The sequence below is a fragment of the Anas platyrhynchos genome, chromosome 24 (assembly GCF_047663525.1).
Source record: "Anas platyrhynchos isolate ZD024472 breed Pekin duck chromosome 24, IASCAAS_PekinDuck_T2T, whole genome shotgun sequence".
Lineage (NCBI taxonomy): Eukaryota > Metazoa > Chordata > Aves > Anseriformes > Anatidae > Anas > Anas platyrhynchos.
This window is the reverse complement of record NC_092610.1, coordinates 8,942,636-8,956,646: the sequence shown is the minus strand read 5'-3', so window position 1 is coordinate 8,956,646 and position 14,011 is coordinate 8,942,636. Positions and strand designations below refer to the sequence as shown.

Here is a 14,011-nt window from a genome sequence, read left to right as displayed (position 1 = left end):
ATGTAGCTGCCAGGACCCAAAACAAGCTCCGCCGGTAGGGCGAGGTAGGGGAGAGGGGGGCGTGCGCATGCGCGGTGCGTCCGCGTGAGGCCGGCCAGCCCTGTGAGGGGGGTGCGGGCGCGGCCGCCATGGGGAAGCTGAACGTGGCCGTGCTGCGGTACCTCAGCGGGCAGCACTTCAGGGTGCTCACCGCGGTGAGACGGGACGGGACGGGGACAGGGGAAGGGAAGGGAAGGGAAGGGAAGGGAAGGGAAGGGAAGGGAAGGGAAGGGAAGGGAAGGGAAGGGAAGGGAAGGCGCAGCTCCCCCCCCTCCCCTCCCGTCCCCTCCCCGCTGATGCCGCCGACCGTTCCCTCTCGCCCCCCGGCAGGTGGAGATGGGCATGAAGAACCACGAGATCGTGCCTGGCAGCCTGGTGGCGCCCATCGCCAGCCTGAAGCACGGCGGCTGCAACAAGGTGCTGCGGGAGCTGGCCAAGCACAAGCTCCTGGCCTACGAGCGGACCAAAAGTGAGTGTGGGGCCTGCGCTGGGAGCCTCCTCCCGGCCCTCCCGGTTCTTCAGCGCCGCAGAAGTGCGGTAGCTTGGTCATTCGGGTATCCGGGGCGTTTGTGAGCCCCGTCTCGCCTTGGGGCTAGCTGGGGAATGTGAACTCCTTCAGCAACAAATGGTGTTGGTGATTTCTGAAATTCATGGATTCGTTCGTCCAAATTCGTGGATAAAATAAATAATTGTTAGCTAAGGTAGTATTTAAGTTCACATAGGGATCAGCCCAAATGTGTTACAGTCTTACAGCAGACAAACTGGAGCGGACTGCAAAAGCCTTATACCTTCAGCCGGTCAGGAACGATCACTAAAGTAGTATTTATTCTGTCCCATTCTGTTAGTAGCGTTGGATTTCCTTTAGTCTTGCACTTGCATCTGGCTTTGCAAGCACAATGTGGGAGTCTTCATGAAATTCATCTCCTTTTTGTCTCCGTTTTTCAGACCATTAAGGTTTGGTTTAGGTCTTTGAAACAATCCTGAATCCTTGCCGTGTCTCCTAAGTAATCATCTTTCAAAGTAATCCTATGCAACTTGAACCATTGTCACTGCCTGCGTTACCAAGGGGCTAACAAAATGTCTACTTTTTATCCAGTTAGTTTTCAAAAGGCTTGCACGAATTTAAACTTACTGTCAAGTTGGGTTGATACTAGCCAACAGTGAAAATACTATTTGAGTGTTGTGTACCATAAGCAGGAAAAAAAAAAAAGAGAGACCAAAATGAAACTTCTTTTAAAAGAAACACATGCATAATATGGAATGAAATGTTGTGTATATTATTTTTTCCTAGCTGTCCAGGGCTATCGGTTAACTAAGGCAGGATATGATTACCTTGCCTTGAGAACTCTGTCTTCCCGGCAAGTCATCAGTTCTGTTGGAAACCAGATGGGTGTTGGCAAAGAATCAGGTAATTTAAAAAAGTGTTTTCAGTATATAATTTTTTTTTTTAGAAGAAATGGGTCTGTATTTTTGTTAATTTGTTGGAAACTTGGTGAATTTACCTTTGGATAGTCACATCAGTTAATCTGTCAAACACCAAAATTTATGGTCACTTCAAGTTCTGTGTGAGTCTTGACTACATCTGATTTTTTTCACAAGTGTTGTTCCACTTTGACCATTTTGTACAATTCTTGGATGGTTCCTTAAAAGGTATTTTGCAAACAGGTGACAGTTGTCTTGTGACTTGCAAAGAATTTTGAAGCCTTCTGTCAAAAAGATTAACATCAAATGTTTCATCCCACCTAAAAAAAAAAAAAAGTAATATACAGTCCAAACTATTGGAGTGCTATCTTGGTTTCTCATGCTCATATGTTGATTGTAATTTGGCACAGCATGTCTTTTGTCATTAAAAAATGACGAAAAAAAAAAAAGAGGATTATTGGGGACAAATGGTAAAAATGAAACATAGCCAATTGCTAACACTGTTTTAAAGTAAGAGGTACCTTGAGTTTTCTGTCCAGTCAGGAGAAGTCTTTTCTAGTGTGCCATTAAGTTACTTCTTATCCCCTAGTCTGAAATATGTTTCAGATCAGATGGATGGTTCAACCAGATGATCTTGGAGGTCTTTTCCAACCGTAATGATTCTATGATATTCTACTAGTGGAGCAGCATAATCTCTTCACCAATGACTTCTTCTTGTTCAGATTTGTAATACATAATATACAAATTTGGTTGTCTTTTCTGTTAAAAGAAGTGTAGTAGACTTTGCTATTCCAGAAATAGCAGTTACAAGAAGTCAAGTAACCGATTTCTCACTGCACTGTTGCATTATATACCTGTCAGATACCATTTATTTCTCAGATCTGTGCTGCTGTTTTTTCTCCTAGATATTTATATTGTTGCAAATGAAGACGAGCAGCAGTTTGCAATGAAATTGCACAGGCTTGGAAGAACTTCCTTTCGCAGCCTGAAAAATAAGCGTGACTACCATAAGCACAGGCACAAAATGTCATGGCTGTATTTATCCCGGCTAGCAGCAATGAAAGAGTTTGCCTACATGAAGGTAGGTGGTTGTTTGCACCATATTAACAACGATGTAATAGTCTGGAATGTACTTCTCAGATTATCTTCTCATCACTTCATATTTGCAGTATATGTTAGGATGTATGCTTTTTATTTGTTTTTTTTAGTGGACTTAAAGTATACATTTCAGAGAATGACAGTGCTGATGCATTTTGTATACTTTCAAGTGACAAAATCAAACTTTGCCATGGAAGTCGTATGGAACTGAAGCAATTTCCATAAAATTTCAGGTGAAGCTGTCCAGTCATCTGAGTCTTAATAAAGGCAGTGAATAAACTATCACCATTTCACTTAACCTTGTCTTAGGAAAGACTATATGCTAGGGAAAATTCGTGAAGTATCTACTAGTATTTTAGTCTTGTCAATTTGGATCACTTCCACAAACATAATTACAGAGTATTTGTTAGGTCTGTAAGCGATGAGTTTCAAACTGGGAGGAGAGCACACTGAGAGCAGCCCTGCAGAGAAGGACTTGGATGTTCTGGTGGATGAAAAGCTTGACATAAGCCAGAAGTATTTGTTTGCATACCTGAAGGCCAGCAGCCTCCTGAGCTGCATCAACAGAGGAGTGGCCAGCAGGTGGAGAGAGGTGATTGTCTCCCTCTGCTCTGCCCTTGTGAGGCCCCACTTGGAGTGCTGCATCCAGGTTTGGGGCCCCCAGCACAAGAAGTATGTGGAGCTGTTAGAGTGGGCCCAGAGGAGGACCACAAAGGTGATCAGAGGGGTGAAGCACCTCTCCTGTGAAGAAAAGCTGAGAGTCAGGGTTATTTAGCTTGGAGAAGAGAAGGCTTAAGGGAATGCTAATAGCAGCCTGCAGTACTTAAGGGGGCCTACTGGTAAGCTGGGGAGGGACTCTTTCAGGGAGTGTTGTGATAGGACAAGGAGTAACAGTTTTAAATTAAAATAATGGTAGATTGAGATTAGATACTAGGAGGAAATTCTGTGCTCAAGATGGTGATGCACTGGCATAGGCTGCCCAGAGAAGCTGTGGATGCCCCATCCCTGGAGGTGTTCAAGGCCAGGATGGATGGGGCTTTCAGCAGCCTGGTCTAGTGGAGGTGTCCCTGCCCATGGCAGAAGGGGTGGAACCAGGTGGTCTTTAAGGTTCCTTCCAACCTGAGCCATTCTGTGAATCAAGTGAATGATTTGGTAAATATGGTTAGAGCAAGCTAACAGAGCTACAAAATACTATGGCCTACCTTTAGTTAATCTTTAATGTAGTGTAATACTGGATATTAATATTTAAGAAGAAACTTTTGCCTTACTGAGACTGAGTGTGGATTACCTGACCAGGCCAAACTGTATTTACAAGAACTGTTGAACCTTTTTCTAACACCCTATTCCCAATTATCTGCTGGTGGTTTCTTAAGCTAACAGACCAGATACGATTCTGCTGTTTTTCTATCCTGTTGTGTTTTCCTGCCACCTGCAGGATAACTAAACTCTGGAAAATACAGAAGCATAGTTAGTAGTGAAAGTTCAGATTGCTCTTCCTCCTTAAGCACATGATTTGACTTTTACAGTTAGCAGTTGAATAATGTGTAGGATGCTGCTTCCGCAATGGTGCTTAACTGCTTATCTTATATTTGTAGTTTGTCAGGTATGTAATGTTTTCTTAATGGTTATCTTTTATTTTTTCAATATGTTGTCTCTTTCCAGGCTTTGTATGACAGAGGATTTCCTGTTCCAAAACCTGTAGACTACAACAGGCATGCAGTTATTATGGAACTCCTTGATGGCTACCCTTAGTAAGTTTGGAAGCTTGAAGTCTGTTTTACAGAAACCCTAACAACGATAGGTTCAGTAAGACAGCAGGGATGACGTTTTTCCTTATCGTGTGAGTCAGTTCTGATCATGCTGAATAAAGCATGAATAAAGTCAGGCCCAGAACAGCTAGGGTTCTGCTTCATTATATTTGGAGAAATTGGTGAGAGAAGGAAAACTAAAAACATACTCTCTTTGTCCAAAAAGACTGGTGGAAATAGACTTTTTTTTTTTTAAGTACGGAATACATCAGAGGAGCAATGTGATACAGAGGTTAGTGCTACAACCATTTTCTACACAGAAATTTTATGTTCTATATGTTATCTATTCAATGATATTCAATATTGATATATTCAGTATATCAAATATTCAGTATTGAGTTGTGTATCCTCCACGTTCTGAGCTCCAGTTCATGATCCATGTTGTGGTAAAGATTCAGGTAGGATTACAACTTGTACAGTTGCCATTGTAGAACTTCTGTGTTGATTTTTTTGGGGGGTGTTTGTTTTTTGTTTGTTTTATTTTTTATTTTATGTATTTGTGTGCATTGAACGCTGTTTTTTGCTCAAGGAAGATTACTTTTCTTCAGTTTTTCAACATCCAGAAACATGAAAAAATGTTGAATTTTGTATGTGAATGAATGGCTTGTTTTGTTTCCATAGCAGAATGCAAAATAGCTATTTGATACTCTGTATAATGTACAGTAACAAAGGTTCAGTGTAATTAATCCCAAAGTATACAGTTGAAGAGTTACATTGAAGAAGTGCCTTTTAAGACTTTATTCTATCCCATTTCCCCGCCTTTGTTAAATAGTTCCACATCTGTCCTGTAGACAGAAAGCTTTAAAGTTACATGTGGGCATTGCAGGTGAGGCTTACCATGCTATCCCAGTTCTGCAATTTTAACTAAGCATTTCCTGAAGGAGATGCTGTACTAGATGAGAAATTATTTCAGGTGATCAGCATCTCAGAAGATACCAGTTTAGATGACTTCCAAATTCAAAGAACAAATGATATATTTTATGATACAGACCTCTGGCTATAAGAAATGTCACCAATTAATTTTGCTGTTAATATGAAAATATTCAACAGCAGCCTATTACAGAGCTGCTTGAATTCCATTGTGTTTTGTTTGTATGTGCAACTGATATGTTCTCATAACACTACAGTGTTGCATTCAGGCCAAAATATATCACAAATTAGCTGTAAATGACGGCTTCTTGACAGCTCCTGGTATAATAAGACAGCTGCCTATTTATTCTGCTTGTAAAAATAAGGTGATGTCTATTCTGCGCACTTTTGGGGCAAAACATATACTTTGCTTTTATTCTGGAGTTTATGCTGGAGTATATTCTGGAGTGCTTTAAGCTTTTTTTTTTTTTTTTTTGGCTTTGCCTTATCCCCAGCTTAGTCTTGAAAACACTTTTTTGTGAGACATTTGAATGGCATTTGAATACAAGAAGACCTAAGTTACCTAAAACAATCCAGACATAAAAATTCGCTGATCCATTGTTTAAATTAGGCAGCATAACCATCGTGTTTGATAGGAGTACAAGAGACAAAGGGCTTTAGTTAAAACGAGGGATTTAACCTGGAGATAGGAGAAGCTTTCTCCCCATGAGGGCAGTGTGGTGGAGATTGCACAGTATGTTTCCATCCCTGGAAACTTTCAAGCCCGCATTGGTAGAGCTCTGATTAGTCTCATCTAATCTCAGAATTGACATAGCTATGAGCAGAGTATTGGACTAGTAACCTCTGGAGATCCCTTACGACTCAAATTGTGACCCTGTCATTCTCTCAGATGTAACTCATATGCCTTGTCTATATTTTTAAATTAATTCCTTCAGGGTTCAGGATATTTTCTTTTTTATTTAACTTTCCAGATGCCAAGTACACCACATCGAAGACCCTGCCGCTGTCTACAGTGAATTAATGGATCTAATTGTAAAACTTGGCAATCATGGTTTGATTCATGGGGATTTCAATGAATTTAATCTCATACTGGATAATGATGATCATGTCACTATGATTGATTTCCCTCAGATGATATCAACATCACATCCAAATGCTGAATGGTACGTACAAATGATGTATGCAAAATAAACCAGTTAAGTGCTGATAACAACAAATAGTCAACCATGATTTGTTTTCATAAGCCTGCTTCAAATTCTTTTTCTACTGTTTTCACCATACATTACAAATGCAATTTGTTTCATGAATGAGTAGAAATCTCCTTAGGATAAATGTGTAATTAATTGCTTCTCAGTTAATATTATTTCTTTCAATTAAGAAATGAATAGAAATAATCTGCATTTATGTATGTATACCTACACGTGTACTTTCTCACTTCGAGTCACTGATGGTTATTAATATTCAAATAAAAGGCAAGAAAGTAGAGTAAAAGTTTGTCATACCAGTAGACTTAATTTCCTTGATTATTGCATTTTTACAATTCTGTATTTTTTAAACAGGTATTTTGACAGGGATGTTAACTGCATTAAGGAGTTTTTTAAGAAATGCTTCAACTATGAGAGTGAGCTCTTCCCATCATTCCAAGATATCAGGTAAAAAATGCCAGCTGACTCGTAATTCCCCCATGTTATGGTAGTTACGTTGGTTTTCTGAGAAAAATGGATGCCTCTGAGAGATGATTTTAGAAGTGAACAGGGGGAAAAAGAGCCAATTTGAAATATTTTTGTCATTCTTACAGTAAAAAGGATACATACTTTCTTCACTGGCAGTTACTAAAAGTGGTTTCCAAAAACTGAAGCACGTCTTAAAATCTGCTGTCTCCTTTGTCTTACCTCTTGCAGCTAGGGGAAGGAGATACATCCAAATGCCGTAAATGTTACGGTGACGCAGAATTAGTTTCTCTGACTCTTAAAACCATATTTAACAGTCCTGGGGGATCAAGTATTAACTTAGTTTTTAATTTTAAATTTAATTTTCAAAATGCTAGTACATGTGGTGACCGCCTCTTCAAATATTATCTTCAAAATTTTCCTACTGTAGCTTGTCCCTTTTGAAAAGCAAACAATTTTCTCACATATTTTAAGAGCAAAGCTGATTCAGTTAAAAGGGTTTTATATCACTCTGAGCCCTTTCTCAAAGGGGAATTGTCTGTGTGTGTGTCAACATGTCCTTCATCGTTCTGTTTGCACAAGCATAATTTAAGTATTATATTTGTTAAAATCAAATTGTTTGCTTTCAGTAAGTGCTGATTATGAAGATGGAATCATCTTGTATGAAAGTCTGGTTCTGTCAGGCTACATTCTGCTAACTACCCAAAGCCCTGCACTGTAATATGTTACCTATGTTCCAATGGAGTATACTCTTTTTGTTAATAGCATGGTAATTATAGTCTAACTGGATAGTATTTTTAATCCAAAATACAGCATAATGATTTGATATATTAAAAGAAAGCTCACTTCTATTTCTTTCAGGAGAGAGAGTTCTCTTGACATAGAGATTGCTGCCAGTGGTTATACAAAGGAAATGCAGGAAGATGATGAGCTGCTTTTCCCAGAGTGCTCTGATGAGGATGATCATACAACAGAGGAGAGGGAATTTGTAGAAGATGCTGAAAGTAACGCCAACTTCCTCAGCCAAGATAAAGAAAACAATGCAGACTTCATATATGAAGTGGTTTCTGAAAGCAGAACCTCTGAAGACTTGTTATCACAGTGAAGATGCTGAAGCCACAGAAAGTAGTGAAAATTCACAAGGACTGAGTATGTCAGAGTTGAGTTCAGCCTTAGAAAAGGTTGAAGGGCAGCCTGTGCTTTCGAAGTCCAGTGAAGATGCAGAGAGTTGTGCACTTGGTTTTTCTGAGCACAAAAGAATACCTGACAATGCTGCTGAAAATCAGACAGAGGGCAGCAGTGATAAGGACAACGATGAATGCCCTGATCTGGTTGACTTGTCAACTTTAAATAAGGAATTGAGACCTTACAGGTAAATACTTATATTTACTGTCTAGTGGTGTGGTGAAATTTTCTTCTTTTTTCTTTATTTCTAGTAATAATGTGAGTAAAAGGTTTTTTTTATATTAAAACGCTGCTGCTGCTAAGTAGCTTTGACAAGTGAGTTTATAATTAGAGTGCTCTTTCTCAGCCTCTGCCCCTCATTCGGCTGAAATTAGCAAGAACAAGCTCTTTGGAATATATTATTCAAATATATTTTACTGAACGTCATACCATGTGGCTTTTAATGCCTTTACTGACACACTTGGAAATTCCTTCTTACCTTTAAGCTAACCCCTTCTTATATAAAATTCAAACTATTAGTTTGCAAGCTCCCCATGTACCTGAATGCATATATAAAGTTCATATACCCTGTTTTCTTTTTGAATTTTTCCTTTTTCGTGAAATTCTACGCCTAGGCAATGTACAGAATCTGAATTAATCTTTTTAGTGTTCTGAAGCTTCTTTTTCTTACACTACTTTGTGTAGTATGTATGTGGCTATTGCACTATAATCCTTCCTGTCATAAAATGTGTTTTTTGAACTAGTGTTAATATTTCAAATGTAAATGTTCTTTCTGTAGTACTCAAATGTTCTGCTAGCACTTTTGATTGTATATCAAAAAAATGACTGAAACATGATGCTCACTGAATGGAATAAAACATTAATTTACATATTTTAGAAATGAAGACAGTATGGTTCATATTGCGGAGCACAGAACAAGAACTAAAAGTACGTCAACCAGCAGTGTTGGGAGCTGTTCAACCATTCCACCGGTAATTATTACTGCTACTGTCTAGTTTACTCTGATACCATCTTAGGACGTAGCTGTTGAAGATATTTTTACAAATACGTAGTTAGCAGTAACTGTCTTTAATTGATTACTACTATGTACATCTTTGGTTTGTAGTTCCATGTTCACAGAAAATAGGTCTGATGCTTTCTACATGTTTACAAGTGAATTATATCCAGTGCTGTACTTCATGTGTTGTTCTTTGCTCTTTCACAAAAGCTCTACTCCGGCATTAGCAACTTTAATTTCATTTCTGTTGCTAGAAATCAATTCTGTTGCCCATAATTAATGTTTTTGTATTTTAAATTTGCATGCGTGAGTAAAGATTTAACTTGGCCTTTTTTCATCTGTCTTTTTAACACATCTCTTACCACATTTCTGAAACATAGATATGAATTCATTGTAGTCATGGTGTCTTTGGCAATATGAATTTGACTTTCAGCATTACATAAATCAATACTTTGTGGCAGAATTTTACATCTTTCTTCATCCCTACTCAGTATACTATCCAGTATGGCTACCTCTATCACATTTTAAAGAGTGTGTCTAAATTTTAAATGGAAGAAAGGCCAGTTTTATGCATAAATAAATGTGTTAGGGAACAGCATGTTTGCAAGTTGTGTAAGACTTTTACAGGACTTCGTGTGAAGGAAAGAGAGACTTTTGTTAGTCATCCCTGTTCTTACTGTAGGACATGGCCTTGTGCCTTATTAAGGAGAAAAAGAATTAGCCTTGAATTATGAAATGAAGTAAAGAAGAGCTAGGATAAATGCTAGGAATCGCCTGGCTTCTGATCCATGCGATACATATTTTTTCCCTTTCAGTTTGCTAACCTAAATGTGTAGGATTTCTTTTGGAATCGCCTATAGATCCCTATTTGAAATTATATTTCTGTACACCAGTAGGTGGTAGCAGTGGTCACTCACTGTAGAAACCTTCCTGATTGTTTAGCAAACACATGTTTTTTCTGTAGGCAGACACATCGAACTTGTTAAAATATTCAAATGGCATTTAAGTACCTAATATTCTGTTCTAAAAGAAAGATAAAAGCAGAAGCAGCTTTCAAGAGATTCAGCCACATAAACATCCTGTGTCAATTTACTTTGTGTAATCTTTCCATTTATATGCTCTTACGCTAAGTAAAATGTTTCTGCCCATTGTTAAATCTTATTTGAACTTTTGAATACTAGAACTAAAGAAAGGATATGCATGATGAGCTATTTGTAACATCAGAACGTGATTGCAAAACGAAAAACACAAAAGGCACTGCAGTAAGACCCACTGAGCTGCTTAGAGCCAATGCCTGTTACTGCTTCTAGCACTTCTCTGTTGTTTATATAGCTTTCTCAATGAAGAAACACATTAAAACATAAGCAGGTTTCCAGATTAAACACACAGAAGGAATTCATATGGGCATGTATAAACAATAGCAGTAATAGCAGTAGGTGCAGTCATAGCTGGGTGACTGTGCCAAAAAGAAAGCCTTATGAGTTACAGACAATAAGCTATTCCAGACAAAATAAAATGTCTTGTTGTGCTTGTACAAATCTTTGTAGGGACTGCTGCAATTTAATTATAGGAAATAATGCAAACTATGCAAAAATTTAAATAATAAATGATAGATTTGTTTATTCATTTTGCTTACAGTCAGGCTTAGGATGATGGAGAGACTAGTGAGACTTGCATGCTGTGGTTGAGCAGTAGTATTTTGTGAATTTACATTTTTGCATAGTGAAAATATCTGGTATTTGTATTGCAAAGTTTCTTCTAGCGAGCCTTGTATGAACTGTGAAGGAAGTCATCTGTCCACTGAAGTGGGAGAAGTAGAGAAGCCTTCTTTCAGAGCTCTGCCTATAAAAAGCAGAGGATGACAATTGTCTTACTGACAGAAGAAAAACATCAGTGGCCCAGTTTAAACTAGTTCTTACCAGCTTTCCTCAGGAATTTCTTCTGGAATATTTTTAAAGAGCATTCACAGATTTAATTTCCAAAATGCTCTTGTTTAAATACTGAGTTCTGCTAAGCTTCCGAGGAAAGAAAGACAGATCTTATACTACTCTTTTTATTCACATTTTTGATAGTCAACCTGCATGTGGTAAAGCTTAGGAAACTACTATTCAGGTGAATACTATGTAATTACTACAGCATTCTTACTGAAATCAGCATTGGGTACCTGGATTTATTTACTACCTTGTATTTGCATAATTTAGTTGTATTAGTCACAGCAGTTTTTAAACAGTGCCAAAAGAATTCTTTCTGGTTCCTGACTTAACTACCAACTTACTACTTAATGTGCTGACAGTATCATAAACAAAAAACAAGGCAAGAGAAATTGGGGTAAATGCAAAAGAAATGTTACTAGATTGTGGGGTAATTTTGCACCAGCAGGTACCTCAGCTCCTCCATGCTTCTCTTAGCCCTGTCCTCAGGTGGAAAAAGGGGGAGAAAACATGATGATGTAAAAAATATTCATGGGTTGTGATAAGGACAAGGAGATCTCTCCTTGTGCTGGAGCAAACTCTCTTGGTCCTTTTTCTACTTACAAGATGTTTGTCAAATCTCCAAGCACAGGACATTATCATTTTTGCTGAAGGCATATGTTTTGCACTGAAAAGTACTGGTTCATTATGATTCCTGAATGAAAGGCACCTAAACTCTGCAAGATATCACCTAAGATGCTTTTTATTAGAGCTAACGCTAAAAGAAAAAAAAAATAGCACAGGTGATCGTACACCCCTTCAAATGCTAGAGCCCTGACCCTGACTCCAAACCACATAGCTATACTGTAGACCTTGTCTGTAGCAGAGGTTCTCCCCTTTCACTCAGTTGAGATAATTACATGATTTTCTTACAAAGAAACAACTCTGCTTGCTCAATTTCTGCTGTTGAGAAGAGGTGAAGTTCTTATTATAACTTCTTTCTGCTCTGTTAGATAAAGGCAAGACCACAGAGCAGTGGTAATCACTGGAACCAGGCGGAAGCTGCCTGCAGGCTCCTCTGTCCCAAGAAGCTGGCTGAGTTTGCCCCAGGCCAAGGGATTTGTGCAGCCCCACAGGGGGTTCTGGGGCCACACAGTATGGGCAGCACAGCACAGGGCAGGCCTGGGCAAACTCGAGTTAACCCTGGTGTGGATCACCAGCTGCTCAGCGCATGGTGGTCTTCTCGACAGGTTCACTACCACATGTTCATGTTAGTACTGAGAATACAGTATCATTATGGTAATGTTAGTACTAAATGATGTTCAAAAACTTCTGATACTGAATTGTTTATTTATTTGTAGGAACTGGTGAAAAGGAAGATAAAACGTCAGCTGACAAAACAGCAGAAGTCTGCTCTGAGGCGACGACTACAGAAAGGAGAGGCAAACGTTTATACCAAACAACGTCGAGAAAATATGCACAACATTAAGTCAAGCTTGGATGCAGCTAGTTTCTGGGGATAATTTATCATAGCTGCCACCGAACATGAGAAAACTCACAGTACATACAGCTAAAACAGTTACCTAATAACCAAGCATCCTTTTATACAGTGGAGGAAAAAGTTCTTAACGATACCGTGTATTTTTGGAAACTAATAAACATCACGCTGGTTCCTCTGGTTTTGTTTGCATGATTTTATTTTGTGTTCCTAGTTAAAAATATCGACTGTGATTTAAAATAAATTAGTAGTACTAGGTACGATCATTTAAGTACAGTATTTCCAACAGTATCTTGTTTTAGGTCAATTTTACTGTTTTTGTATAGATTAAGAATCTTCTGATGTGCAGAGGATTCCTCTTTAAAAATTTTCCTTTGTTCCTACAACATAAAATTTAAATGTGAAATTCTGCCCTCAGGTTACAAACAGATATTTGTTTGATTTAATTAAAAATCAAAAGGAAATAAAAACTGATAGCTTTTAACACTCTAAAATTTCTTTTGAACCTGTACAAGGATCATCAAACAACATGATAATGTACATTCTTTGAACCAAGCAATTCTTACTTGTTTTTCCTTTCACTCCAGGATCTTGTATAGATCTTGAAAAGATCTATAGATAAGAGAAAAGGAATAAGTCAGTGCTGTAGAGATCTGGCAGTCACTCAGGTTTTGAATTTGGCTGTGCAGTTACCAATAAATCTAATTCATTTAACAATTTACATAAAGTGGTGAGCATTCTGAACTTCTCTTTTTAAAAAATATTACCATGTTTTTTTTTATGTTATTTTGGGTCTCTGAAGACCTAGAAAAACAAGTATCTTGATGTATCTGTGATTTAGGTGAAGAGCCTTCCTAGAGACGTATGACATGGTAAAGTTTGTCATCAACCCATAGTTTGCAACGTTTTAAATCTTTTACTTGGCTGGGGAAATGAGGAAGTTTGGATTTGAGGTTGATTTTTTACTCACACCTGATACTATCTATATTCTACTTTACCCTAACTGAAAATCAGCTTTTAGTCTATTGAGAATTACAGCCTCTGTCCTGTCTTGCAGCATGCTCTGCTTTGGAAGTTTTCAACTTCTGTCTTTTTGCTTTTACAATAAAAAAACTAGTCTTAGCTAGCAGCGGTATACATTCTTAAAAGCATGGCAGGCCGGAGCAGAGATGTAATAGATAAGTGTTTCTTTTAGCATCAAAGCTGCAGGAAGGTCTGGTGACAGAAGTAAGGAAGTCCAATTAAATCTTAAATGTGATTGTTATCAAGGTATGTAGGGCTGTTTCCTGATGCAAATAGCTCTTTTTAGCACGGGCAGAAAAGCAGCCTAATTGAATTTAATTTTATTTCCATTTTAAATGTAAAGGGAAAAAACATACTTTTATGTTTCTACACTCTTATCTGTTAAGGGGTTGTTTCAGTGACTGCTTAATGAGATTTCAGTTGAAGCTCTTTGCATAAGATGTGCACACACTTTTTGGCTTCTAATTTAGAGCTTTTCACAGTGGGTGAGT

General features: G+C 38.2%; 1 pseudogene; it reads left to right on the top strand.

Annotated features, from left to right (window-relative positions):
- Positions 1-50: 50 nt before the first annotated feature.
- LOC139999383 (serine/threonine-protein kinase RIO2-like) lies at positions 51-12,678 on the top strand (annotated as a pseudogene).
- The last annotated feature ends 1,333 nt before the right edge of the window (positions 12,679-14,011 follow it).